Below are 6,000 nucleotides of genomic sequence, written 5' to 3'. Positions count from 1 at the left end.
AAAACACAAAAAGTTCTTTAGTTTCAAAGGGGGCAGGGCGAACACAGGAAGAATGCAGATACAGGAAACATCGGTATAACAGTTCTGTTGTAAACTGTCGCAGCTATATTGCGCAAGTACCAGGAGCTCCAAGTGCTAATAGAAAGCACAGATGCCCAACTCATTATAAGTAATAATGAAACGTGGCTAAAACCGGAGGTAAGTTCAGCCGGAGATTTAGCGAAGAATCTAACGGTGTTCCGAAATGGTAAGCTAAACATAGCTGGCGGTGGCGTGTTTGTTGCTGTTAAAAGTAGTTTAGCTTGTTGTGAAATTGAAGTAGATAGTATCTGAGGGTTATTACGGCCAGAGGTCATTCTTGGCAACCGGAATAAAATAATAATTGGATCCATTTACCAACCTCCCAATTTGGATGATACAAAATCTGAAAGTTTCAAGAAAAACTTGAGTTTAATTTCAAACACGTGGACTCATACAATTATAGTTTGTTGTGACTTTAATTTACTCTCGATACGTTGGTGAAAATACGTGTTTAAATCCTGAGGTACATACAAAACATCATCCGAAATTATTCTAAATGCATTCTCTGAAAATTATTTCGAGCAGTTAGTTCACGAGCCCGCACGGTTGTGATGACACACTTGATCTCCCAGCAACAAATAATCCTGAGCTAATAACAAGCATCAAAACGGATACAGGGATTAGTGAACACAGGGTTGTTGTAGCGATATTAAATATTGTAACCCCCAAATCCTCCAAAAATAATTGGAAAATATACCTGTTCAAAAAAGTAGATAAAAATTCACTTGACCTATTCCTGAGAGACGATCTACTCTCCTAAATCAAATAAATTGACAAATGGCGGAGCTGATCCTCCTTGGTACATAAATCGGGTCAGAACACTTGCAGAAACAGCGAAAAAAACATACCAAATTTAAACGGACGCAAAAACTCCATGTTTGATGATCTTCTACAGAAGCTCAAGGTTTAGCTCGGTCTTCAATGCGGGATGCTTATAATATTTTCCTTAACGAAAATTTGTCTCGAAATCTGGCGGATAATCCAAAGAGATTCTTGTCGTTTGCGAAGTATGCTAGCGGCAAGACACAATCAATGCCTTCTCTGCCCGATAGCAACGGAGATACTCTAGATGACAGAATTGACAAAGCAGGGTTACTAAACACAGCATTCCGAAATTCCTTCACAAAAGAAGACGAAGTAAATATCCGAGAATTCGAATCAAGAACTGCCGCCAACATGAGTGACGTAGAAGAAGATATTCTCGGAGGAGTGAAGCATCTTAAATCACTTAAGAAAAACAAGTTTTCCGGTCCATATTGTATACGAGTTAGGTTCCTTTCAGAGTATGCTGATACAATAGTCCCATACTTAACAACCATATACAACCGTTCGCTCGACGAAGGAACCTTACCCAAGAAGTGGAACGTTGTACAGGTCACACAGAAGTAGTCCACTAAATTACAGGCCCATACTATTAACGTTGATATCCAGCAGTATTTTGGAATATATATTGTATTCGAACGTTATGAAATACCTAGAAGAGAATGGTCTATTGACACTCAGTCAACACGGATTACGGAAACAGCGTTCTTGTGAAACACAAATAGCTCTTTGACAAACTGCGTGTTGGTTTCTGTATGGTGTTCTTCGGCCGACATTCGTCTGATGATTATTCGGGAGTTTCGCCAGCACGAGTGATTGGTATTTTCAGAGCATCACCCTCCATTGCGGGTGGTGAAATGGAGCCGAGCTCGCGGCCGCAGACTGTATGTACCTGGAGCTTTCTATTTCCGGTGTGGTTCTTCTCTTGCTACTTGCGACGGTCGTTCGCTGCAGCACAGGAAGTCAGGATCCGTTCACCTTAAGGCTTTGTTCTTTCTTGTTGAAGCTATTCCCGTGCTTTAACAACATGGAAGAAAGCCTTACGGTGAATGGATCCTGGCTTCCCATGCCGCAGCGAACGACCGTCGCAGGTAGCAAGAGAAGAACCGCACCGGAAATGACCGCGGAGAAGCTCTCGGACGTTGTAGAGCCAGGTACGTATGGTCTGCCGCCGCGAGCTAGGCTCCCACGAGCTCCGAGCTTGGGCCACCAAACGGCGGCTGAAAGTCAACGCAGGCAAGAGCCAGGGAGTGATTTTCACTCGGAAGAAGGTGCCAGCGGACATCAGGTCGGCGCAGATCATGGTTGGCCCTATCCCATGGTCACGCACCGGTCGGTCATCGGCGTTCAAAAGTCAGGCGCCTGACGTGGAAGGCGCCTATTCCGCAGGTGTGGGCAAAGCCAAAGGTGCTGGACAGGATGCGCCTTGTACCCGCTGCTGAACACTGCGTCAGCACTTAAAACTGTGTGCCGGACTGAGACTCGAACTCGGGACCTTTGCCTTTCACGGGCTAGTGCCCTACCAACTGAGCTACCCAAGCACGACTCACGCCCCGTCCTCACAGCTTTACTTCTGCCAGTACCTCGTCTCCTACCTTCCAAACTTTCAGAAGCTCTCCTGCGAACCTTGCAGAACTAGCACTCCTGAAAGAAAGGATATTGCGGAGACATGGCGTAGCCACAGCCAGACTGTTCGGAAGGTAGTAGACGAAATACTGGCAGAAGTAAAGCTTTGGGGACGGGGCGTGAGTCGTGCTTGGGTGGCTCAGTTGGTAGAGCACTTTCCCGCGAAAGGCAAAGGTCCCGAGTTCGAGTCTCGGTCCGGCAAACAGTTTTAATTTGCCAGGAAGTTTCATATCAGCGCACACTCCGCTGCAGAGTGAAAATCTCATTCTGCGTCAGCACTATCTACCCACTGCGGCAGAACACTGTATCTGACTCATCAGGCCAGTGTTGGGAAAAGACTGCCGTAGTCTGGGGAAACGCGGCCGACACATCAGTGAAGCTGCTACAAAACCGTGCAGAACTAAGCCCTCAGGCTTGCACTGCACCTGCCACGTGACTTCCCCACGAAGGAACTACACGAACTTGCCGGAATACCACCACTTGAATAGCGCTTCCAGCAACTAGCTGCAAGTTTCTTTGCGCCAACGACAGAATCCAACAATAAATTTGTCAGTGGCGTTGGGAACCAAATACACTGGCGACCGACCACACGCTCGCCGGACCTATTGCGCGGGTAGCGAACATTCACCAGCAGCAAAAGCAGCAAGAAGCCTAAAACCATTTACACCAAGAAGGAAAACCGTAAATGAGAAGAAATAAAAGTCCACAGGCCGTTGCAGGAACAGCATTACAGGCTGCGTAGCCTACGACACACCAAGGCAAGAAGCCTTAAGAAGTCACGACCGGATGCTCGGTTCCAGTTCTCCACCAGCAATGGAGGGTGAAGCTGCGACAATGCCAACCACTCGTGCTGGAGAAACGTCAGTAAAATCATCAGAGGAATGTCGGCCGAAAAACCCGAGACAGAAGCCAATATACAGTTCGTGAACAAGTGGCCACGAACGCCTTAGAAATTTTGAAATAGCTCTTTACTCACGCCAAGTTGTTGAATGCTATTAATAAGAGATATGAAATTGATTCCGTATTTCTGTATTTCCAGGAGGCTTTTGATACTGTACCACTAAAGAGGCTTCTAGTGAAACTGTGTGCTAGTGGAATATTGTCTCAGTTACGTGACTGTATTCGTGATTTCCTGTCAGAGAGGTGGAAGTAAGTAGAAATTGGCGGAAAGTCCCCAAGGTAGCTTCATAGGCCCTTTGCTGTTCCTTATTTGTACAAACGATTTAGTAGAATCTGAGGAGCCGTCTTAGGTTGTTTCCATATGATGCTGCCGTTTATAGACTAGTAAAGTCATCAGAGGATAAAAACAAATTGCAAAACTATTTAGGAACGATACCTGTATGGTGGATAAATTGGCAATTGGCCCTAAATAAGTGTGAGGTCATCCATATGAGTGCTAAAAGGAATCCATTAAATTTCTTTTACACGGTATATCAGTCAAATCTAAAGGCCTTAAATTCAACTAAATCCCTAGGAATTATAATTATGACAACTTAAAGTGGAAGGAACACATAGAAATTGTTGAGGGGAAGGCTAACCAAAGGGTGGCTTCTTTTGGCAGAAAACTTAGAAAACGTAACATATCTACTAGAGAGGTTACCTACACTAGCTTTTCTGTCCTCTCTTAGAATAATACCGCGCGTTGTGGGATCCTTACCAGATAGGATTGACGGAGTACATCCTGAGACTTCAAAGAATGGCAGCACGTTTCGTATTATCGCGAAATTGGGGAGAGAGTGTCAATGAAATGATATAGGATTTGTTGTAGACATCAATGAAACAAAGGCGTTTTCGTTGCGGCAGAATCTTCTCACGAAATTTCATCCATCAACTATCTCCTCGGAATGCGAAAATATATTGTTGACACCGATCTACAGAATCATAATAAAATAAGGGAAATCAGAGCTGGCACGGAAGGGTATAGGTGTTCGTTTTTCCTGCGCGCTGTACAAGATTGGAATAATAGAGAATTATTGTAAAGATAGAATGAAATTTTCACTCTGCAGCGGAGTGTGTGCTCATATGAAACTTCCTGACAGATTAAAACTGTGTGCCAGGCTGAGACTCGAACTCGGGACCTTTGTCTTTCGCGGGCAAGTGCTCTACCAACTGAGCAACCCAAGCACGACTCATGCCCCGTCCTCACAAATCTAGTTCTGCCAGTACCTCGTCTCCTACCTTCCAAACTTTACCTTCTGAAAAGTTTGTAAGGTAGGAGACGAGGTATTGGCAGAACTAGAGCTGTGAGGATGGGGCATGAGTCGTGCTTGGGTAGCTCAGATGGTAGAGCACTTGCCCGCGAACGACAAAGGTCCCGAGTTCGAGGCTCGGCCTGGCACAGAGTTTTAATCTGTCAGGAAGTTTCAGTGTAAAGATAGTTTGATGACTCTTCTGCCAGGCACTTAGACGTTATTTTAAGAGTATCCATGTAGATGTGGAAGAAGATGTCTAGTTATCAGAGTTATTCAAACAATCCGTCGCTTGACTTGTTGCCAAGCTGTATAATGTCCCTCACGCCAATCACTCGAGTCTAGTGAAGTCTGAAAGAGGGCGATAGGCTTCATCTCCCCAGGGCATAATGCGTTGCAGTAGGTATCTGAAGAATAGTGTTAGCAGTACAACTCCAAACAGCCATGATGAACTGTCACCATTCCCCATCTGTAGTAACAGATTTCTTCCGAGCTGAATATACTGAAAATAACCTGACATAAACATACTAGCATATCCTTAGGCATGGAGTTTCAATTTGGTAGCGTTCGGTGAATGTATTCTTTTTCCTTTAACAGCCCTTTAAGTGGTATCCAAAGAAGACTTGATCGCACGTAGCTGGTTGTTCACCTACCAAACGGCGATAAAAAATTGATGAACAGGGTAAAAATACTTCGAACTCATCCCTCTATCGCTCGTAAGGAATTCGACGGTAGAGACTGAACATAAACGCATGATATCAAAATTTGAGTGAATGTTGCCTATACTGTCGATGATGATATTAGCCACGGAGTATATATGGAGGACATGACCTTATTGTTTCTTGTTAATATATCTCTGTCTCTGAAGGAGTCTGTTTTAGCATGACAGGTTTAGATTTACACACCGCTGTAAAAAAAAGAAAAAAAAAGGAAAACGAAAGAGGAAACAATTGGAAGGGAAGTGTATTATACATGAATACATACAAGCTCCATAGACGTAGAACCTCTTGTTGTCGACGTTGTACGCAATTCATTGGGTTTTTGTTCTTAAAGCAGTTACTACGAAACTCAGACCTGCTTGTTGCGGCGAATTACAAGTGGCTGCCGCGTAAGCCTTGAGTATTCCTTTTACTTTAATTAGAGGATTTAGCTTGCAGTTAGCTATGTGATTCTTTTTGAGGGCAATTAATGCCAGCCTCAAAGTTCGTGCTACTTTTGGACACATCTGGAAGTTTACATTTCCACTAAATTTATTCACATAATATTTCCACTTCTCATAAAA

The sequence above is a fragment of the Schistocerca cancellata genome, chromosome 3 (genome assembly GCF_023864275.1).
Source record: "Schistocerca cancellata isolate TAMUIC-IGC-003103 chromosome 3, iqSchCanc2.1, whole genome shotgun sequence".
NCBI lineage: Eukaryota > Metazoa > Arthropoda > Insecta > Orthoptera > Acrididae > Schistocerca > Schistocerca cancellata.
The sequence above is the reverse complement of the archived record's forward strand: the minus strand, read 5'-3'. Positions refer to the sequence as shown.